Source organism: Pipistrellus hanaki (genome assembly GCF_964339955.1).
Source record: "Pipistrellus hanaki genome assembly, chromosome: 6".
In the NCBI taxonomy this organism is placed as follows: domain Eukaryota; kingdom Metazoa; phylum Chordata; class Mammalia; order Chiroptera; family Vespertilionidae; genus Pipistrellus; species Pipistrellus hanaki.
Window position 1 is genome coordinate 58,278,456 of NC_140508.1, and position 24,175 is coordinate 58,302,630.

At 43.8% G+C, this 24,175-nt stretch overlaps 1 protein-coding gene across 2 annotated transcripts in view; it reads right to left on the reverse strand.

Annotated features, from left to right (window-relative positions):
* Window positions 1–22,799, reverse strand: part of EPB41L3 (erythrocyte membrane protein band 4.1 like 3) — a 197,957-nt gene extending 175,158 nt beyond the window's left edge. The window contains exon 1 of one of the 2 annotated variants that reach the window (XM_084887207.1): window positions 22,504–22,799. The gene's annotated coding sequence lies outside the window, so the exon portion shown is untranslated. The remainder of the gene's footprint in view (window positions 1–22,503) is intronic. The other variant, XM_084887184.1, reaches the window with a different exon arrangement.
* Window positions 22,800–24,175: the final 1,376 nt, after the last annotated feature.

Consider the following 24,175-nt stretch of genomic DNA (forward strand, 5'->3'; position numbering starts at 1 on the left):
GTACCACCTCTCTCTCTCTCTCTCTCTCTCTCTCTCTCTCTCTCTCTCTCTCTCTCTCTGTCTCTCACACACACACACACACACACACACATACACATACACACACACACACACACACACACACTCACACACACACGAGATAATATGGAATAAAAGTGAAGGTAAATAATATTTCCATAGAAGTAAACTGGAATCCAGTCTATAATACTTTAAAAACATAAGTAATTTTAAAACTTCAATACCTGATTTATTATTAGTAAATTTTGCTTGTGAAACCACACAGATGACCAGTATTCGCCTGGCTATTGCAATACTATGGTTGAGAAGCACTACTAGAAGCAACATGGAGCCACTGGGTGTTTAAAGCAAGAGAGAGGCATGTTCAGATTTATAGATGGAGGATGGATGAAGATAAAAATAAGATTAAGCTGTAACAAACTCAAATAAGGTATGATGGGGGCTGAATATCTTTGGCGATTAGAAATATCAGCATTCTGGCCAAACACTTCTGGAGATTGTCTCCAGTAGTCTGAAATAAGTGAAATGTTCAGATTTAACCTTTATTAATATGACAACTCTTCTTGCAACTTTTGTTGTACCTCTTTCAAGGTACTCTACACTTGTCAATGGAGTACCTTGAAAGAGGAGGAAGGCTGGCTATCTGATCAAGATAACCTCCTGCTTTTTATGTCCCTCTGATTTGGGGAAGGGCCTATTACCCTGACTAATAAAGCAGAAAATTAGCTATTAGAGGAGTACTTGTGATCAGATTTAAGGGCTTAATAACACTCAGAAACAAGAGTTGAAAATCCAAATGGAATTTGTAGGTACAAGAGTTTATCTAAATTTGTATAAAAGTCAGCTTCTTCTTGATTTTTTTCTTCCAAAACTACTACTATAGTTCTATTCAAATATGACCATACTGCCAGATAAAAAGTATCAACTTCTCTAAAAACAGAAATATTCTCACAAGACAAACCACCCTACTAATATGTCTTCTGCTATCATCTCTCTCATCCCTTTCACTCCTTGTCAGGATGAGCACTTTTGATTCATGAAAGAGTTTTACAAAGCTGCCAGATAAAGACAAATTTAGTTGTACAAGACCAAGTACTATCTGAGAGGCACCAAAATTCCAAGTTTGGAGGCACAGAAGAGTCAAAAAGTACATTAAACTGATTAAAGAGAAATGTGTCTAGTGGGAATATTTTATGTAAATGACCATAGGCAGATTAAGCTGTACTTTACTTTGCTCATTCATAAAATCTAATCTAATAAAAGGGTAATATGCAAATTAACCATCACTCAGACAAAAGATTGCAACGCCCATGCCTCAGCTGCAGAGGGAGACAGAGCTGCTGGGCTAGGGGTGTGTTCTGAGCCACCGCTGTGAAGCTCAGGGCATGCCCCCAGCCTAGTGGACACAACTCAGGGCTCCTGGGCCGGGGGCATGTTCCCAGTGGCCACCACTTGGCTTGGGGCATGCCCCCGGCCCAATGGACACAATGCAGGGGGGCATGTTCCCAGCCTATCATCCTCCTACGCATGAGCTGCAGAGGAAACACCTTTTCTGAAGGCTCATTGGCTAAGCTCCCTGTATGCAGCCACTGGCAGTGTTCTTGGTAACTTGGGTAATAGGAATCCAAGAAGGTGATCTATGGTTTTTCCACCTCACTCCTGGAGGAAAAAAAACAAAGGTCCGCTGCTGGAAAGGCTAAGAAATGTCATATCCTGCCCTAGCCAGTTTGGCTCAGTGGATAGAACCTTGGCCTGCCAATCGCAGGGTCCAGGTTCGATTCTGATCAAGGGCCTGTACCTAGGTTGCAGGCTCTTCCCTGGCTGGGCCCCAGGTCAGAGCTCATGCAGGAGGCAACCAATCGAAGTGTCCCTCTCTCATTGATGTTTCTCTCTGTCTTTCCCTCTCTCTTCCAAGCTCTCTAAAAATCAATGGAAACATATCCTCGGGTAAGAATAAAAAAAAAAGAAAAAGAAAAAAAGAAATGTCATATCATATGAAAGAGACATCTTGAAAATGCCTAAAGAAAGTTGTCATTATTTTTGTCTGAAGGGATTGTAGTCCATGTTGATGAAAACACCTTGGCGGCTGCGGCTGTGGCTGTAGCAGCAACAGCAGGATGATGGGGCTGGTACCTTCCCCTGACCAGCCCAGTCATCTCCTTCAGAGGGAGGCCAGACTGGAACTTAGGCTAAGCTGTCATTAGGACATCCCTTTAGGGCTCCCAGTCTGTGAGAAGGGGCAGGCTGACACCCCGCAAGTGCACCAATTTTGTGCACTGGGCCTCTTGTTAGATAATAATAAGTTCCTGTAACATGAGGTTGCTATGAAAATTAAGTGAGACTCACATAAAGCCCATAACCCAGGGCCTAGGAGAGAGGAATCACCTGAGGGTGCTGCTGAGTGTGAGGGTGATAATCTGTGATCATGCACATTACAGAAATGAATCATGTCACTCTGACAAATCCACCACTATTTTTTTTTTTAAGAAAATGATATCTATTGGCCAAACCAGTGACTCTTTAGGCTGCAGAGCCAGCTTATCATCCTTCTTGTAAATGAAACAAAAACAAGAAAATAAAATGAACCACATGTCGAAAGATTCCTCTTAGGAAGAGAAGGAGAGAGAGAGGCTGAAGAGGACACACACAAGCTTGGTTGAAAAATAGCAGTAAAGCACCTGTTTGCTCTTGATTACTCTTAGGATCAGAAATTTCTGAAGTTTTCTGAGCATTTCACAGATAAAGTGTTATCTTTGGAAGGCTTCCAAAGTCCCAAACAAAAGGAGAATTCACAAGATTTGGCTCATGACCAATTTAAAAGAAGTAGATTCTGGCCACTGATTATTACTGGAGGGGAAAATGAGGTGCTAAGGATGATTGTTCAGCTGGTTATCCTTTATGGCAGGAGGGAGATGAAAAGACCTGAAGAGATACACAGAGGAAAACACTCAGTGTGAATCCTGAAAGGAGATTTTATTTGTGGAACTGAAGAATCATCCTATAACCCAATAAGCAAAACAGCTGATGAGGTGGTAATTGTATCAAATCAACAACTCACAGCTCAACAGATGAAACTCAAATGACACATATTCCTAAGGATATTCAAGGACAAGTAAACCATGAGGTAAAGATTCCAAAGATTTTCTATTCTATTACACCAGAATAGAAAATCTTAACAAACATCGATGCCAAATTTCATGCTAACTTTCAATGTAATTTTAGAAATTTCAGAAATAACAGATGGCAGCAACAAATGTATTTGCTTCCAGCGAGTGAAATCCTGCCACTCCGCTGGCTAAGACAGTGACATGGCAGTTTGAAATCTATGTAGACAGGAGTGGCTCAGAATGAAAGTGAAACTGATAATTGAGACAAAGACTTTCCTTCAGAGGGATACCTCAACAGATCCCTCCCCCCCTCCCCCCCCAATCAGCCCTGCAAAAAGCTTTAAGAAATGCAGAGATGATACAGAACTAGCCTCTTCTATAATACCATGCTCATCAAAGGCTTTTCTTAGAAGGCTTCTTCCCACATGCTTGGGAACTAGAGAAAAGTATTTAAAAATCTAATTTTTGTATTCAAAACCTCCATGCTTTCTAGTCTCCATTCCATAGCAAGAAATGCTCAGCAGACATCACCTGTCTCCCAGCCCTGGTCCCTGCTGCAGGAGCCAAGTGGAGGAGTGCCCTGGAACATCATTGTTGCTCAGCTTTGGGAGAGCAGAGTTAGAGTTTGAGATTTAATAACTTGCTTCCTTGAGCTTTGAAAACATCTACCAAGGACCAATTGAAATGGGAAGCTCTCATGTCAGGAGTCATGACTAATTTAATACAAATCCATCAACAATGCACCATTTCCAATGCATTTATATTAGAATCATTGCCAACATCACAAAAATAAATACATGTTATCTTCCACAAATGCAGCTATGAATATTTGTGGCATGTGATTTATAGAAACAACCAAACCAAGAGCCTTGGGAAATTCAGTTTCAAGCTATGCGGGACATTTTCTAATTACTTTGTAATGTAGAACTACTATTAGAGATCATATAAATTCAAAAGAGGAAAAGAAAACCAACAGCAACAGTAATTTTGTCATTCACGCTGATTCATTGTTGTTTCATTGGTGGCTGCGTGCTGCTAATAGAACACCTCAGGGCTTTCTCTCTAACACTGGAGGACCAACTGCAACAAAGTCACATGAGATGTGTGCACACAGGCACTGGGAAGCCCAAGAGACTTTCCCATCAACCAATGTCATTTGGCAATTTTCTTTTTTCACAAACAGAGGAATCAGCAGCTTAAACATTAAGTTGAGGACTCACCCACATTACCCACGTCCCAACGTCCAGAGATAACATTTTTCCAGGTGATGGGCAGGTCCATGTTCCATGTTCCAGTGAGACATAGAGGGTGTGCAAAAAGAGAGGGGAAAAAGTAGTTTAGAAACAATTCAACAACTGGTAGAAACTTATCCCCATACTAAACATGATAATAGTTGCCCCCTTTTTAGAATTTACCCCTCTGCCTAGACACCTTGGGTTGAGGAGACAGTTGCTGTAGAAGGTAGATAATTCATGGAGATCCAAAGAAATCTTTCATTAACATTTTCATTTAGCTGTTGCAAATAAGAGGAAACACAGGAAAGCCACATACAATGCCTTATATCTGTACATTACGAATTTGTTCCATCAAAAGCTACTGTCCAGAGAATTGAAAGCAGGAAGGGTATCTGCAAGATATGTGTTCATAGCAACATCCTACACAATAGCCAAAAAGTGGTAGCAGCCCAAATGTCCATTGATGGATTTTAAAAAATGGTCTATATACACAATGGAATATTATTCAGTCTTAAAAAGGAATGAAGTTCTGACACATGCCACAACATGGAATTTGAATTCTTCTGAGGAAGGACCAAATGAACCTCAAGGACATTATGCTAAATAGACAAATCACAAAAGGACAGATGCTGTATGATTCCACTTATATGAGGTATCTAGGGTAATTAAATTCCCAGAGATAGAGCAGAGTGGTGAATTGCTAGGAGTTTGGGGGAGAAGGAAATTGGGAGTTGTTATTCAATGGGAAGATAAAGAGAGTTCTGGATGTTGGTTGCATGATGTGAATGTAGAAAACACTACTGAACTGCACACTTAAAAAATGGTTAAGATGGTAAATTGCATGTGATTTTACTACAATTAAAAACAAAAAAAAATCTACTATCAGAATGGTTCTAGGAAGTATCTGGCAACTTGTATAGATCCAGTCTTCAAAGGAAAGAATGAGTGAGAGGGTAAGTCAATACTCAAGATAAAGTGTCAAAGACTTTAATTTGAATAGAAAGCAGCCTAGCAGAAATTCAAGAAGTTTGGTACAAAAAGAGTCGTTGCTTAAAAGGTATTGGAAGAAATGACAGATATGCCTACAAAGACCAAAGATGAGCCAGGCTGTCTACACTCGGTCTATGCCTCAAAGAGTGCAGGGACACTGCCTTCTCCTGGGGCACTTTTCAAGCCCATGGACCCCTTGAAAAGTGCCCATGTAAGTTCTTCTTATTGTCCATTGGGTATTTTAAAAGTTTATCTACCCTCTCAAGTCCTGATAATGAATGGTAAATTGTCTTCTCATTGTAGATATGCAAAGAATACAGTTAACTATTTTTATTTGCTAAAGATCAGAAAAGGAAATTCATCTGTGAATGTATGAGTCACTATAATGGAAGTAACTTTAAATACCCTGTTTCCCCAAAAATAAGACAGTGTCTTATATTAATTTTTTCTCCCAAAGTTGAGCTAGGTCTTATTTTCAGGGGATGTCTTATCTTTCCATGCGTTAGGTCTTATTTTCGGAGGATGTCTTATTTTCGGGGAAACACGTTATCTGCTTTCAATCAACTTCTCCTCACTATTTCTCTGACAGGAACTCTATGCACATGGATTGACTGCCCAATGAGGGCAGACAACTTACATAGGGGAAGGACTTAGGGAAAAGAAGGTGTGGGTTCAGTGATCTTAAGGAACTGGATAACCTTGTGTAAGCCACTAAACATGTTTCCCCGAGAGAAAAGGGAGTGTAACAGATATACTGGTTTTCTCATAGACTTATGTTAAATATCAAATGAAATGACATTTAAAAACAGTGTAAATAGAAAGCAGTGCAAATTCAGGGTGGGCTTTAAAATGTCCCTAATTGTTGTCTGCCTCTGGCAGGAATGCTCAATTAATGTCCAAATAAGATAGGCTATGCTGCAGCCGCAAGTTCACTACCACCCTATCTCCTATTATACTACCCCTGCCATTCACCCTATTGACTGACTTAGTCCAACCAAATGAGCACTCATGTGTCTAAAGTAGGTGGTTCTTTAAAAAAAAATTCTTTATTGTTGAAAGTATTACATATGTCCCCCTTTATCTACATTGACCTCTTCTGCTCCCCTCCACCCCCCCCACCCGCCCCAGTTCCTCACTACCCTATTGTCTGTGTCCATGGGCCATGCATATATGCATACCAGGTTCTTGGTTAATTACCTCTCATGCACCCATCTTCCCCTACCTTCCCTCCCAGATTCCCCCTCTCTGTTCCATGCTTCCATGTCTCTGGATCCACTCTGTTTAACAGTTTATTTTGCTACTTAAGTTTCACATACGAATGAGATCATGTGATACTTGTTCTTAAAGTGCAATCCAGGACCCTAAAACTCTTTTAGGAGACCTGTGAGGTTGAAACATTTCTTAGTTATACTAGCACATTATTTGCTTTTTCACTGTCATTCTCTTATGAGTGTACAGTGGAAGTTTCTAGAAGCTACATGATGTATGATGTCCTACCCCAAGTTCCTAATGCAGAAGCAGATATAAGAATCCACTCTTTTCTATGAAAGCAGACATTAAATAGATTTGTGATGCCCCTTTTTCTCCTAAATCATTTTTGTCTTGGAAAACCTCGCTTACTTTCATAAAAATATGTTAACATGGAATGGACTTTTATTGTTATTTTTAAGTAAACCAAAATATGCATTAAGAAATTCTCAGTTGTAATTTCTGATGCATTAAATATCAGTAGATATAACACATAAACCAAAGTACTTTGCTGTCATCAATAGTTTTTATAGAGGTTCCGCCGAAACCGGTTTGGCTCAGTGGATAGAGCGTCGGCTTGGGGACTGAAAGGTCCCTGGTTCGATTCCGGTCAAGGGCATGTGCCTTGGTTGCGGGCACATCCCCAGTGGGAGTGTGCAGGAGGCAGCTGGTTGATGATTCGATGATTCTCTCTCATCGATGTTTCTAACTCTCTATCCCTCTCTCTTCCTCTCTGTACAAAATCAATAAAATATATTAAAAAAAAAAAAAAGAATGTATAGAGGTTCCAAGACTGACATGCTTGAGGACTAACATGTGTCCAGAGGGTAAATGACACAAAATGAGGCTGCAGAGGAAGAAGGAGACCAGGAAGCAGGAGCAGACCCCGTGGCCACGGGAAGGCTTCTGGTCTTTATCTAAGAGCAACATAAGGCTGTTCCCCGTGGGCAGGAGGCTGCAGCGACAGTCCCTTTCTCGGTATGTGACAGTTATGCAGAATCATTCATTGCCCAGCTTCCCTTTGCACCTTATAATGATTCATTATACAAAAAAATGAACTCATAAATCTCCATCCTAAAGCTCCATCACACTATAATGAATCTCAAGGTTGTTTTCAGAAAGAGTAATTTCTCCTGCATGGACAGATGCAGTGTCTGTACTGAGCGTACCTTTAAAGGCCACCTTGATGGCTAATTTGGAAGTGGGAAATGTTTATAGATGAGCTTCCTTTTATCTCCCAATACCGGTGCCCACATTCCAGTGAAGCCAGATTAGGGTCTGGGCTCCTGCAGCTCTTACTCTGGGGATGCTGCTGCGTGGGGTGGGAGGAAAGGAAGCTCCTAGTAAAAATGGCCTTTCTAAGCTCAGGGAGGCCCTCCTGCGTGCTGGCAAACCCTCTCGGCTCTCCCTGTGGGTTCTCCTGTACCTCACCCCTCAGAAGCTGTTGCAAACTATTCATTCTCAAGTCCCCTCTGTACTCTCCTCCCTCCTAGGAAAAAACAAACAAACAAACAAACAAACAAACAAACAAACAAAGACAAAAACTCATTTCTCTCTTCACCCAGAAGCTAAAGTCAGGAAGTGATGGAGTTAACATTTATGCACCACGATGATAAAATTTAGGAGTTGTAACTTTATTTTTTAAATTTATCTTTACTGTTGGAAATATCACAGATGTCTCCCCCTTTTCCCCATTTATCCCCTCCACCCTGCCCACCGCCCCCCTCCTAGGCCTCCACCACACTTTTAAATATATATATATATTTTATTGATTTCAAGAGGAAGGGAGAGGGACAGATAGAAACATCAATGATGAGAGAGTATCATTGATTGGCTGCCTCTTGCACAACCCCTAGTGGGGATCGAGCCCATAATGAGTATGTGCCCCTGACTGGAATCGAACCTGGGACCTTCCAGGCCTCAGTCCAATGCTCTATCCACTGAACCAAACCAGCAAGGGCTTCACCACACTTTTGACTGTATCTATGGATTATGCATATACATTCTTTGGTTAATCTCTCTCTGCCCACTCACCTTCAGTTTCCAAAAATATGTAGCATTGAAAGAGTGATTACAATTTTAATAACAAGAACATGATTGTATGTTAGTAACATCAGTGAGAAAAGACAGGTCTACGACATGTCAAAGCCCAGGAATGTGTGTGAAGAGGGGCTACAGAATTTAGCCAGGAGACAAGGCTAGTCACAGCAAAAACTTTATCAAAGTACATTCTCCAGAGAGAGCAGGACGGAAGAGACTGATAAGGCGTTAGAACCTTCCATCAAGATTGAGAAGATGAAACATCAAGTCCCTGGCTTATCATTTAAAAATGCTACTGACATCTGAGGGAGGGAAAAAATTCATGGAATCAAACTTCTCAGTGTATCTAATTGAAACACTGTACAAAGGTGCTTGTTCTTGTGTGTGTGTTTCTGAGGGGTTGGGACAAGGAGAGGAACTGTGATTGCACAGAGACAGTCTGTCTTTGGGAGCCAGCTTTGGCTTGGGTGAGTCACTGGCCTGACCTGTGTGCCTTGATCTTGTTATTCCTTAATGTTACCTATTACAGAGACGTGGTAAAGGAGAAAGAAGCTTTCTCCAGCCCTGGGATGAGAATGCTTCCTGAATAGAACCCCTCAGCAGGTGGCAGTCCTTTTCTCCTTTCTTCCCCTTTTCTTCCTATTACAAAGGCCATTCAAAAGCTGCTCAACCTCCTTCAGGTAATTTGGATGTATATATATATATATATATATATATATATATATATGAGATTTTGAGAGAGAGAGAGAGAGAGAGAGAGAGAGAGAGAGAGAGAGAGAGAGAGAGAGAGGAAATGCATTTACAGTGAAGGTTGATGTTGGTAATTCATGAATATATTAAAAACAGAATCTTCTATCCATTGATGGCTGGGTTGAAACCCCCTCCCTGACATTGGACCTGGTAACTGGATAGATGTGGCATCTGTAAACCCCCTCGTCTTTAAGATTTGTCTAGAATCACGGGACTCCTTCCGCTCCCTGGCATCATGCTCTCCCAACAGGGGGCTGTCTCTCTGCACTGGCAGCTGGAAGTCAGCTCATGGTTGGACAAGCCATCTCTCCCCAAGCAGTCACACTCGTAGAAAAAGGTATACCTCTGTTAAATGTGGACTTTATTCTTCCTATGTCCCCTTGCCTGGAACAAGAGTGTGATTAATCTGTCATTTGTTATTTCTTTATTGGCTTATTAAGAGATAATATCCTACATGCTATTGGCTTGTGAAATTGTAATTCCCGCAGCAAACCTGTGCCAAATAAATTGCTGGCAGAGACAGAACCAGCCTCTGAGTACAACTTTGCTGAAAAACCTTCTGCCTGGAGGTCCTAGTTCTGTGCCCACTGGTTCTCCTGCCCCTCTGCTCTCACTTCTTCCTTCAAGCGGTTTTCTTTACCTGGGTTTCCTCCCTGGTCTCCTTCCCCCCCACTCTCCATTTTCCCCCCTTCTCCCCCTGCTACATCTGTGGCTTCTTCTCTTTCTATCCCAGATGTTGTCTCTTGGTAATATAGTGGGTTCTTAAATGGGGTTATTGGCATCACAGTCTCCTGGCTGCCTGGCATAGAAATACTATGACACATGCCTTCCCTCACCTCCCCCACTTCAGCTTACACCTTCAGCTCCTACCCAGCCCACCCAAGTGGCTCTGTCTCAAGCCCACTATCCTCTCCCTCTCTTTCTCCCCTTCTCCTTCTCCACTCTCCATCATTCAACATGGGTCTGACCCCCAAAGCCCTATTTTTCCTTCAAGTCCAGGAGAACTCAGGTCAGAACTAACTGTTCCCTCTTTTGTGTTTCCTCAGAACTGAGATGATTGCTTAAAAATGTGCATAACATGTTTTAGTGTGCAGTAATTTCATACATATAAAGGTGCATGTGTAAACTGGGAAGCAGAGTCATAAATTGAACACTTGTAAACCTATCACCTGACAATGAAAATATTGCCAATATTGTTTCACCTGCCATTCTGTTCACTACATAGGTATTCCTTAAAAGTTTTGCATGGTTTTTAGCCTTATGAAAATGGCATTACATCATTCAATCTTCTGGAACTTTCAGTTTTGATCAGCGGTATTAAGATTCATCCAAGTGGTTTCTTTAAAGCTATTGTTGATTCATTTTGTGGCTGCATTATCTTGCAAACAGTATGAAAGGATTTGGGGTTATTAATCCTTTGTACCCAAAATACAATTAAATCAATCAGATTGCTTTCCTACTATTACCAAGTTAGATAGCAAAATTAAGGAAATGGTGACTTTATTTGAGAGAAGATAATAAATTTAGAGCAAGGAATACATTTTGGGAAGTCAGAAAGTCTAATTTATAAGCATAAAAGTGTGACTTAGCATAGCCTGTGGACATTAGCGCCCAGAGAAATATGTGGGCAAGATAGATGAGGGCTTTAGGAAGGAAGTACAAAGCACTATAAACTCATCCAAAGATTTGTATCTTAGTCTATCCATGTGGCTTCATTCTCGAGTCTCACAACTATAATAGTTAGTAATAGTTATGAATTCGTTTTTATAATATAGATTGAATGTAGTTGTTAGAATAGCCTGGAAACCTAACCATAATTTTTAAACAAATTCTTCCATGGCAAAGAATGCACTTTTGGAAAAATGACTCATCGGTAACATGGGGAATGCCTATATTCAGAAAGTAGGTCTCTGCCTTTTATCACTGCAATCTTTTCATCCTTGGGGCAAAAGAACCAGCGGCTGAAGAAAAGAAGTCTTTCCATGCTCTTAAAAACAAAATGCACCACATTTATTAAACTACTCTTTGATCCCCTGCTTATCTTCTGCTTTGAAAAAATAACTCAGAAAAGAAATGCCAAAACCTCCCAAAGTAAGAGATATGTACTAGTAGGTATTCCTTATGGGAGAGATATAAAAATTTTTTTTTTTTTTAAACTAAGGGCCCAAAAAAAGAGGAAGACCATGTCAGCATCACTCAATGTGGCCCCAAAGGGCGGGGGACACAAGGGACACAGAAGCAACCACGCTTCTCCTCCTTGTGGATGCAGCTGGAAAAGAAAGGGCTTCAAACCACTCACAGGTCAACGACCTTGTCTTGCCCACATCTTAGATGCTGACTCTCACCTCATGTGCAAACTGGTACTTTAGTAGGTCAATGCCAAAAAGCAAATTCCTTAATTCAGTATGTCTCTTTGTGAGCAGAGAAGAGTCAACAAAAAGTGGGTAAGAACCATGCCATAAATCATTAGCAAGCAACCTCCTACAAATGCATTCAGCTTGTCTCTGCAACAACAAAACCACCCAACCATCAAGAAGAGGAAGCCTTTGGAACAGAACTCCGTGTTTCCAGCTCTTGTAGAATGCACGTGCTCAGGGCACTCCGACTGTTTGGCGTTAAAGGGATAATCGACGCTTGCTGAAGTTAGAGGGAGAGCTTCAATAGAGATCTTTAAAATGTTACTCTGGTTAACTCAGCCACTTACACGTTTTTGAAAATACATGAACAGATGCACTCTGATTTCTATCCTAGTTTAGAATGCTAAATCAAGGCATAATTATTTGTACCAACTATTTAGCTATAATTATTTGTATTTATTGAACACCTACTATGTGCTACATGTAAAAAGACAGCATTACAAAAATATGGCTCTTGGCTAGTAATAGGTTTTTTTTGTTCGTTTGTTTGTTGTTGTTTTTTTGTAGGGATAGGAGGCTAGGCCCTTGGTCAGCAAACTGCAGCTCGAGAGCCACATGCGGCTCTTTGGCCCCTTGAGTTTGGCTCTTCCACAAAATACCATGGCCTGGGCAAGTCTATTTTGAAGAAGTGGCATTAGAAGTTTAAGTATAAAAAATTTGGCTCTCAAAAGAAGTTTCAATCATTGTACTGTTGATATTTGGCTCTGTTGACTAATGAGTTTGCCTACCACTGGGCTAGGCAGATGTTCAGGAGCAATGGGCAGAAAAAAAGGAAGAACAGGTGAAATTGACTTCAACTAATTTCCTGGGACCACAATGCCCTGCTCTATGGAGTCCATGGTGTGCAGCAATCACTTCCATCCACACCCAGCAAAGTGTAAGGCAAAGAAATGATTCTTTCCCTCTTCTTTCTTTGACATTTTTTTTTTCTATTCTCAACTCTTATCCTCAGACTTGCTGAAGTTATATTTTTGGCTTGAGCAATGATTTTATGGGTCAGACACTTTTACCCAAATCAGCTCATTACCAGGCAGTACAGTAACTACATTGCCTTAGAAATGTTCTTCGAAGCATCATGTAAGTGGCTCACAGTTAAAGCTACATTCCAGCCCTGCCTACTGATCTTGCATCTTGCACTACCAGTGGTTGGCAAACTCATTAGTCAACAGACCCAAATATCAACAGTACAATGATTGAAATTTCTTTTGAGGGCCACATTTTTTAAACTTAAACTTCTTTTAACACCACTTCTTCAAAATAGACTCGCCCAGGTCGTGGTATTTTGTGGAAGAGGGGCCAAAGAGCTGCATATGGCTTGGGAGCCACAGTTTGCCAACCATAGGACTAGGCTAATAGCTAGTCAGATATAACAGGCAACTCCCTTTCCTTGTGCCAAGTGGAGGTCAGGAGAAAGTGCTGTGCTTTAGCCAGCATCTATCATTTCAATAGATTTTAATGGGAACCACATAGATAAATTATTTTACTAGGTTTGGTAAAGATTACCCAGAATATCTTTGAAACCACCCAAATCTATGCAGAAAGGTGAAAGGAGACAAAAGCAAAATGAAATTCCAGTTAACATGGTTAAACAGTGAAAGTGTTAAACTAATTCAGAAAAATAATAAACTGTCATCAGGTTAATGTGATCGATTATCTAGAGAACAGAACTATATGAGCTGTGCTACTTATCATCATCATCATGTTACTGTTGTTATTATTTAGTACTTTTATAACACACCCTGTGCAAAGTTATATTTTTATTTTCTCATGGCAAAATTATGTTTCAATAACACTGACCTATAAAAACTATCATGAAGTTTATACTGCAGTAGGTTTAAAGTTTTTTTTTTCATTTATGATGATGCTTTAGGATTGTGGCTTTGAAAGCTGAAGCAGCTGTAACTCTATTATAAAGACAAATAAACTGTCATCCAGGGAAATTAAGTGGTGATGAACCCACAATCTGTAAAATTACATCTCTGCTTCTTTTTTTCTGAAACACTCTTTAGATATCTTCTAACTGTTTCATAGGGAGAAAAAAGCTACACTGAAGACAAAGTACTACCTGAAGTAAGCTGAAAAGCAAGCCTATATTAAAAGTATGAGACATAAAACAAAACACTCAGTGAAAAGGTTTGACAACTGGGTTACATGTACACTTAAGCAGCATTACTCATTGTTGCATTACCTAATTCATTTTGAACTTCAATATATTTTTTTAAAGGAACCAAATAGCTAAGAATAGCATAAATTGCTCATCCTTTAGAGGTAAAATGTAGATGATGTTGTAACATGATAATCTTCCCAGACTTCATAAATTTTGTGAAAGTATCTAAGTGATCCAGCCTCTTAAGAATAAGATCTCTACATTTTTAGCTTTTGTTATTCCAATATCAACCACAAAGAGAAAAAATAAGGAGTCTCCTAGGAAAGAACCCCAGGTCAAGGGAGAAGAGAATCAAGGGATCTTTGGTCCAATGTCAATATGGGATGCTGTGCTAGGTGCCAAAGCTTCCTGCCTACCCATCTAACTGCCCATCCTCTTATGCCATCAAACTTTCTCCACCCACTGCTAGAGTAATCTTTCCACATCTAACCTCCTGTGTTACTCTTCTGCATACAATCCTTTCATGGTTCCCTTTTGTATATTTATAAATTCCAAACCTTCTAAGTTTACAAGTTGGGTAAAATGCTCAAGCATTTATAAATCACCAGGCATTATATATGAAAACCTGGAAGTCATAACAGACTGGGAGTGACACTTGGCTTGGACCACAGTGGCATTCATTGGTGCTTGTGAATCTGAGTATGGTTAGGATCTTTGCTGAAAGTCAAAGAAGTGCAGTTGTATTACAGGTACTAAGCTCTTTGGCCTGAGAAACATGGGTTACCCTTGTAAAGACTATAAATTAAAGTGCTCTTTAAAAAAACAAACAAACAAAAACCATAAAAAACACAACACAACAGATCTGTTCATTTGGGGGGAAAAAAGTAGTATAGCAGTTTTACATAATTATCTTGGTAATTAAATGATCAATGTAGACCCGGCAAGATCAAGCAATTTGTCACAGATTATTTTAGTGCAGACAGAAACAGATGTCTGTGATGCTCATTATTTTCCAATATGAAAGATGCAGTTACAGAGGGGGCAGACCAACAAAATAATAATTTCTATTCCATTTTGAAAGGCAGAAACATTTTGCAGTAGGGTTATCAGGTCTGTCTTTCTAATTGCATTTTGATTTGGATATTATTTTAAGAATGTGAAAAGTGGCAAAAAGAAAGTTACATTCAAGTATATTCAGGATTAAAGTTTATTTTTTAATAAAAAAAATAAATGTAGTCAGGACAGAAAGTTTGAAACATAAAGATCGAAAAAGTAGAAGTTGACTTGCTAAATATGAACTTCACACTGAATTAAATGTTAATAAAGTATACCTCACATGTCAAACAAATGGGTACACTTGTTCGAGCACTATGTGCCAGTAAGTTTATAAGTGTTATTCCTAGTTCTCACAACTCTGTAAGGGAGATATTACTAAACTAATTTTGAAGAAAAAGAAACTAAGACTCAGGAAACAGGGTGATTTGTCCCCAGATATTCAACTAGAACCTACTGGGGTGCCGCTTAGGTGAGTGTGTGGCTTATGTCCTATTTGTCAAATCCTTATCTCAAGGTGTGTTTCCAGGGGAATCCAGACTAATACCAATTATGCATTTAGGTGATATGTGTGTCTGGATGGGGGAACAGCAGCTTAGTTCCTAAAAGAGTAGAAGGTAGTGAAGGTAGAGAGAACATTTTCCAAAAGTGATATATCATTTAAATAATATTTAAAGAGCCATATGGAAAGTCATCCTTAAACCATGATGAAAGTATGTTTGAGGAATTGGCATGAAAGTACAACACTACAAAGCAGAGGGAAAACAGATAACGGAGGCACCTTTTAAATGGCCCCATGCCAGCATGTGTGTCCTGCACAAAATAGCCAGGCTATCTGGCTCATTTTATATTTTATCATCATGTTGATTCTGCTTTGTAGGGCTTGCAGGGTATATATTTTTTAATATTCTCAGTTTGAACAGATACTTTCTTATTCACAAAGCAAACTAAAAAGGGCATCCAACATTAAAAACAACAACAACAACTATTTCAGGTGGAATACAAATGTATCTTAATCTGTTTTAAATCATCAGACCTCTCTAGCTTGTCCAAATAATCTTTGCCCTCTGCAGACTCCTGCTTTGATGATTTAGCTATGCAGAATTTTGAGGCTGTTGGGGAAAAAAGATAAATTTTCTCTTTAAAGGTGAAGCTGAGTCCTTGATGAAACATTTGATTGTATTTGAATTAGTTCTGGTGAATCTTTCATGCAGCACATTAACATTGCAGGGTTACAAAGAAGGAGAGATTTGTGTGGCATGGTGCTGATTTTTTAAAACTCTCAGGCAAATAGTGAAAACATCGTGAGTGTATCACTTTATGATGCCATTTAGTGTTTTTTCATCCTCTGTGATGTAGAAAGTACTGTTGTTTCTATTTGTCCATGAAGAAGCTGTGGCTGACAGTGGCTAAGTAAGCTGTCAGATAAACTGGGTTTGGCAAGGGGTCCTGATAGGAATCACACATGTGTGGCCAGATGTTTTCACAGAATGGATGACCAACATCTTTCCAGTTTTAGAGATATTTACGTCAATTTTATAAATACCATGTGTTAAAATCTAGAAAACATGGACAGGGCAGATCTTGATCACTTAGATCCATGCAATTTTTCATATTCCAAAAAAAGGTTTGAGTATGTGAACATTATAACAAAGTACCTAATTCTTAACTCTTCCCATTTTTAGTACATGGCCATCCCCTGTTTTGTTTCTGACTTGTTCAATCCTCGTATGCAATGGGCTGTTTGTAACTATTTGATGAGGATGGGTTTGTCCTCTCATGTTTTATGACTGTTTGGAAGCATTTCCGTTCCTGGAATATGAAGCTGGTAAGCTCCTTATAACAATTTGTTTCTCCACCTGTCTCCAAACATATCACGTATACACGAGGAATGGCTTAGTCTTTTCATTCTTCTAGATCAGAAACATTTGAACAACCACCCATGCTAATTAACACATGCATGATTGCATTTTGTAAATCACAGAGCTCTTAGAGGAGTCGGATGAAACGCTTCCTAAAAGAGATTCTAGATCAAACGAATGTATCAGCTCCAAACCACTAATTCTCGTACATATTTCTGAATGCATATAGCATGTAATGGGCATCTTGCCCAGCATATCTCTTTTTTCTTTCAGCTCAATCACTATCAGCTTGGCTCTCCACATGCTAGTCTGCTTTTGAAAGCTCTGTCCAGCTCACATGACTATACGCTCATTTCTACAATGAAGAATGTTAATAATTATACAGATTCTTTCAGCTACCAAAGCTTCAATTATTCATGTAATTAGACCAAAATGAGGTAGAGGTGGTTTGTAAAAGTTCCCAGATAATTGCTTCTTTTCCAGTTTGCCTGTAAAGATGCAATCAAGGGCTGGCAACTCTCTCATGTTGACATGACTTGGGTTGTAAGATTTTTCTCCTTCTGTCATCACCCTTCTCAGGCAGCCCTACACAATCCTTCACTCAGTGAAGAGTTATTGAGCTCCCACTCCGGGCACCACTTATTTGAGACTACAAAAATGAGTAACTTATCAATCAATAGAATAAAAATAAAGACAAGGTACATGCCCTGTGAGAGCAGAAAGCAGAGATGTGGAAGGAAAGAAGAAAGACAGAGACCTTCTAAGGATTACCCAGAAAAGCTTCCTAAGGCCTTTGAGAAACTGGTAGAATTTCAAGATGAAGATAGGATGAGGAGGGGCAATTCTGGAGAAGGAATGGATGAGCAGAGAACATAGAAATAAAACCTAAGGCATGCCTCACAAATGCTGACAGGTGCAGTGCTTTTCCTGTTGGAGCCAGTGGGAGACAACCCTGAAGGTGAAGATAGAGGGTAGGGTTTTGAATACAAATCTAAAGGACTTAAACCTTACCCTTTAGGAAATGGGAGAGATTTGAGGTTTCGGGCCAGGAGTGATATAATCGGAGCCGTTCCATAAAACGATTGAACTGGGTGCAGAAGTGAGGGGAAGGGGCGGGATGAGAGTGGGCTAGGGTGATTATTACATGGTCTGAGAAGAGTGGGACAGAGCCTGGGGTAGGACTGGTAGCAATGAGATAGAAAGGAAGTGACAATGGGAATCAACACAACTTGACCTCTGACACTTCTGCGGTGTGTGACTGCAGGAGAGCAATGTGAGAAGATGATATAAAAAATGGAGACCAGGGTTTCCGCGGGGACATGCTATACTGGGTAAGGGAAGAGAGCAGGAAATTGATGAAAGACATTAGTAGACATACTCAGTCTGAGGTGACTGGGACAACTGGGTAAAAATACCTACTTGGCAGTTGGAAATGTGAGGCTAGATTTCTAATGGAGGCTGACGATAAAGATGGCATAATAATTCATCCAAGCAACCTACCCTCCTGATTCTAGAAAACCAGAGGCTTGTTTCCCATGTTATTGACTCCTCCTCAGGGAGCCTTCTTTCCCTGTTTTACTGATGGGGACCCTGTGGCTCTGAGCCATTACCTAACGTGCTGGAGTCAGCAGTGAGATGGCTGAGTTCTGACTTATGTCCTTGTTTTTTCCACTACTCTAAGATAGGATAGCTCTCTCCTTCCTCTTAGTTCAGAGTCTCGATGTTAAGTATTACCATGCATTTCTTTACCCACTCATCTCTTTCTCCTGTTCTAATCTCCACTCATTCTGCTTGATTGAAGTATTTTCTAATCGGCCCCAATGACACTCAGTGTCATTCCATGTCTCATCATTACTTTTAACCTAGCTAGCTGCTCCCTCTTTCATTACAGAGGATTCGAGGGGAGCGGGATGCTGTACTTTTAGCTCCCAGAATGTCTACGGTCCCACCAGGAGCTGATCCCTTGTATTAGCTTTGGGCTGTGTGTCCCACAGCACTTCAGATCACATGCTGGACATCTATTGATCCATCAAGCCTGCTGTTTATACAGGCCATTTCATCATGACACCAAATGCTCCCAGACAAAAGCCACATGTGCTCAACTAGCATGAAAACAAATAGAGCATTTTCTTCTCAGCAATTCGGTGGCTACTTTGATTCCTAACATTGCAGTTTCATCGATTCTCTGGCAGTACGACACATCATAAACTTTCTACCAGCTATTTATATTTCTCCATCTCTACTGAGAAGAGCATGGCTCCACAGCTTTTAGAATGCCTAGCCTCTTCCGCAGCTCTCCACGGAAAGTCCTCTTTTCTAATTAATCGTGCATCTTGCTATTCTGGGTGAACTGGCTCTGAATCGGCACATTCTATGTTCCCTGTGCTAGGTCTCACACTTCCCCTTCCAGCGCCTCTGATAACTGAATCACAAATGAAGCATCAGAGAGCAGCAGGTGAAAGTTATCCTTCTCCTTACCGATGAGGAAGTGGCCCTGAGTGAACCGTGACTCATCAGGCTCCCTGGAGCTTTTTAGTGAACTATTCACAGCCAACCGCCCTGACTTAAGCTTCTGATTAATCATCTCCTTGCCATCCAAACCTCGGGACCCATCCATAGTGAAGTCTCCCTCGCTGCTGCCACTCAAGGTGTGGGATGACTTGGCTGAGATCTCTTAAGGTTCTCGTGTTTCTGTACATTAGCATCAAAACCATGTTTCCATTTTGGCTCGCCAACTAGAATGGGTGGGCAGAGGCCATGCCATGTCCCTCCTGGGTCCCTAACACTTGAATAATGATTTATATAAAATGCATAGAATACTTGTGAAAGTAGTGACCTGTTTCTAGATATATTTAATCAGAGGCTGTTATAGAGGGACTTCAACCATGCAACTGTCCTTCTGTTATTTCTCAATTTCCCAATTGCTTAAGTATATTATTATTTAAAGTGATTTCATCAACCCCAAATAGTTAAAAAATATATGTAACTACACAGTGCACATTACTCCTCAAAATGACCATTATAGTTAATTTACTATTCTGATTTAAATAATGATTATCCTAGGAATTATTAAATGCCTTTTCAGGCCAATGTTTTTAATTATAAGCCCCAGCCTATACATGTTTGTTGAACGCCTTCTCTAGACTAGACCCTGGAAGTAAGAGGATGAGAAAGCCTGCTCTCCATGACTTAATTCTAGTAGAGATATCTCCTATGACTTAAATATCTACTAAGAGATTGAGAGATAATAATCTCTATACCTCTGCTTCTCAGAGCAGAGAATGCTTTCCTGAAGTCACTATGTAGTCTAAGAAGCCTATTTGGAAACTAATGTTACAGGAGAGGATCTTTAACCCCTTGGTGACACTTGAGTCTCAATGGGAGTTGATCCAGCTGGGAAATGCCTATGGCAGACAAGGAAAGGGGAAGAAGGCCTGAAAGGCCATTTCAAAACCAACCTGAACTTGACTCCTTTCCTGCTATAAATTAAATGTACACATATAAGTAAGGACTTTCCCTTCTCTTCCCCCCTCCCCCGCCCCCCCCCGCCCCCCCCCCCCCCCCATATGCCACACAATTCCAGCTTGGGAAGGGCAAACTTTACAGGGCGCTTCAGGAACTGCCATCAGGAGAAATGCAATATAGGAGCCACCACCACCCAGACCCCGCTCTACCAGATTCGTCTGTTTCTCATCAAATGGAATTTAGAGTTCAATCAGAATTAGACTCTGGATTTACAGTCCTTTCTACTTTCATTCATTTCATGGACTCCTGGCCCAGTCTTCATCCAATGCACTTCACTTCAGAGGGCGTGAGGAGTTGTGGAGAGCCTGGGGTGGGGGTGGTGAGGGCCCTAACGCCTGGTCCTCTAGGGAGAGCGGCACCCAGGGCCGGAGCTGGGCCTCCGGAGTGGGTCAGCCCAACTCCGTCTCGGGATTGTGGGCGCCCACAGCCGCCCTGTCTTCACTGCGCCACCCGGATGCGGGTGCGTTTTCCTGGCTCGCCTTTTGGACACGCCCCTCGGTCCTCCGCAGAGGATCCAGGCACCAGCACCCCGGGCTTTGCTCGCGCAGAGGCTCCACTTCTGCACAGCGGAAAGCGAAAGCTGCTGCGGGCGGGCGGGGGACGCGCCGCGTGGCCGCTGCTCCGAATCCGCAGTCGCCGGGGGGCTGTCACCACGCGGTGCGGACCCGGATCCCAACTTCCAGGGAACTCGGCGCCGGCGAGCCCGCAGCAGCCCGGACGCGCCCTCCCACGCAGGCCCAGGGCCCTGCGGCCCCCACGGTTCGGGGGCGAATTCCCGCAGCTGCTCCCCAACCACCCCACCTCCCGTGGGCCCGCCGACCCCGGCTACTCGGGCTGAGAAAGACGCGCTAAAGGTAGTTGGATGCTTAGCGGCCCCAACTCAGATTTAGGAGTGACAGGGCGCTCTCCCGGGAGCCAGAGCCGCCTCCGCAGCCTCCGCTGCAGGTCCCGCCCGCCGCGCTGCGGGAGGGGACGTGCCCGGCGAGGGGAGCTCTCCCGGATTCTCAGGAGCGCCCCGAATCCCCACCCGCACCCTCTGGCCAGATGACTTTACCCTGGGACACCCTTGGGTGGAGGCCTGTAGCTGGAGAGGAGGGAGAGGAGCCAGAGGCGCTGAGTTGCTGGGATGCAGCTGCGCGCCCCTCGCGGGGAGATGGGGCGGGGGACCCTTGGGCTCGGCCCGGCGGGGGGAGCGGGATGCTGCGCCTCTGCCTCGCGGAGGATCACACACACACACACACACACACACACACACACACACACACAGTCTGCTGCCAGGACCACCTTCCCTCCACCCCCGCCCCCCACGCCGCGAGCGGGACGCGGAGGTCAGAGAGCCACTGCTCACTTTAAGACCAGAGCCCAAACGCCCAGACAGACGGAGGGGGGGGGGGGGGCTCTCTCCTCTGCTCCAGGCTCCCCCATCCCGGGAGGCCTCCCAGTTTTCCAGAGCGAGCAGCGTTCGGCTGCTGAGATTCCGCTCCTTGGACGAGGGGTTCAAACTGCAGAGGGCGAAGGCGGCTGGAGGGGCATGGACAGCGAGCCCGCGCTCCCCTCCGCTCTCAGCCGGAGAACTAGCAGCACCACCGCCTCCGGGCACAACCGGGCGGCCGGGGTGGAGCCGGACCCGGCGCCCCAGCTCTGCCGGGGGCAGGGAGGGGGTGACAGCAGCCGCCACCGCGCGCGCCGGCAAAGGCACGGAGTCTCCGGGTCCGCTGAGCAGCGGGCGCGGGGGGCGAGGTGGGGTGGGGGCAGAGGGGCGGAGGAGCGGAGAGGGATGACGTCCTCCGGCGCCCGGGGATCGCAGGGACCGAAGATTCGTGCGCCCGCCGGCTGGGCGCGCTCACTTGGGGGTTGGCAGAGGCGCCGCGCCCGGCTCCCCCGGCGGCTCCCCGGAACCACCGCGCGCACCGGGCGATCCCTCCCGCCTAACCAGGGGCAAGCGGCCACCTAAAAGCTCCTGCTGCCGGTCTCTCGCCTCAGGGTGCCCTCCCAGGGTGCGATTCCTCGCATTTTCCCTAATCGACCTCGAACCAAGGGCAGGCGCCCGCGCCCTGGCCCCTGCCCATCGGGGCGAGCCGGCGTCCCGGCCCGCGCCGGGCTGCGAAGATGGGGGGGGAGGGAGGGGGGTTGGACAGGAAAGGTGCTCACCTGAGTCTCCCGAGCCTTCCTCCCTAGTCTTCGCAGCCCCCAGGTACTACCTTCCTCGAAGAAAAAAAAGTAGCGCAAGGGCAGCGAGAGGCAGGGCTGCTCACAAGTACCTGCGCAGCGGCTTCCCTCTTCGGAGTCTCCCGAGTCCAGTCTCGGGCTCGGCGGCGGGAAAGGGCTCCGGGAGGCTGAAAAGGGGCCGCCAGACCCGGGATCCTCCCGTAGCGATGTCCCCGGCACCTCCAAGTTGCCACCTGCAGCGCGCCCCGTGCCTGTGACAGCCGCGCCGCTCCGCGGGGGCCGGCACGCCTCCCCGCCCGCCCCGCCCGCCCGTTGGCTGCGCCCGGCGCCCGGCCCGCCCTGCTCCCGCCTCCGAGCCCGCAGCTCGCCCAGTGCGGGTGCCCTCACAGGCCTCTCTGGGCTTTAATAGCAGCGGATTTTGGGGAGCTGCTCAGGCTTTTGCAAGCAGAGGAGGAGGAATCACACACACACACACACACACACACACACACACACACACACTTTTGTGCAGGGTAGGGATTGGAGGAAAGAGCAAGGCTATGAGAAATGCTCTTCCTGTGCCTCAAGGGGACCCGGAAACTTGGTTTCTTTCACTGGTATTACATTTGTGGTCTCTGAAAAGGAGTTAACCTCACAGCGCCAAACAGTGCAGACCTGTGAGCCGGAAAGTGGCTTGGGGTTAGTTCTCATAAGAGTGCACAGGAAGCACTGGCATATGAAGGTAAGTCCAGGAGTCTCTGTCTTTTCTCACTTACCCTGCACCACTGCGATGGAGGATCCTCCGGTCCCAGCACCCGAAAAGCCACTCCCACCTCCACTGGTGTCCCTCATGTGGGTCAAGTGCTTGCTTGATTCTGAGGCTGCGTGGTCCAGGCCAGGAGAAGGTATGCTGATGCTTGTAAAAGCCCTGAGTTTCGCACAACTCCTGGCCTATGAAGTGAACATTATCTTTCCTTCTCTTCCAACTCTCACCCCAAAGACTGGGACAGGAGTTCACTGCCCAGCCTCCCTGGGCATACAAGCACATTCTCCTCTCTGCCTGTGAAAACATTCGGAAGCCATGCTTTCTGGAAAACGGATTTGGTAAAATCTTTCGGAGGAGAAAAACTAAATATATGAAAAGTACCAGTCTGGAAAACCATCCAATCAACCAGAAATGGCTCACTCCTGGGTGCATCTATACGAGAGAGGTACATTGCCAAGTAAACCCATTAGGTTAATAACATTTCAAATGGACTTCCCAAATAGTACATTCTGTAGCCCATTAGGGAACCGTCTATGTTTTGGGAGTGCAGGCGAGTCGCTGCTAATGGTGACTGTGTGCACGCACAAACTCATGTCCAGCTGTGCTTTGCAGGATCCCCAGCAGGAGAAAAAGGGCTTTCCTCAAGGAAGTCAGAAGGTGGCTCTTTATTGAGGACAGTTGACATCAGTGAAGAAACCACTCCCTGTCAACTGTTGCTAGGTAACTTGGATGGCTGCTTCATAGCACCAGGTCCTTGCATTTTAAGGTAGATTTGTCTTACGAGATTCTAACATCTTAGGTCCACCTTACGAACCAGTAGCAAATGTTTTCTCCCCACGTGGCCAAGTGCTTCTGAAACCTAGGGAGCTTTGGCTAGTACAGTTCAGAGGCAAAACATTCACAAGGAGA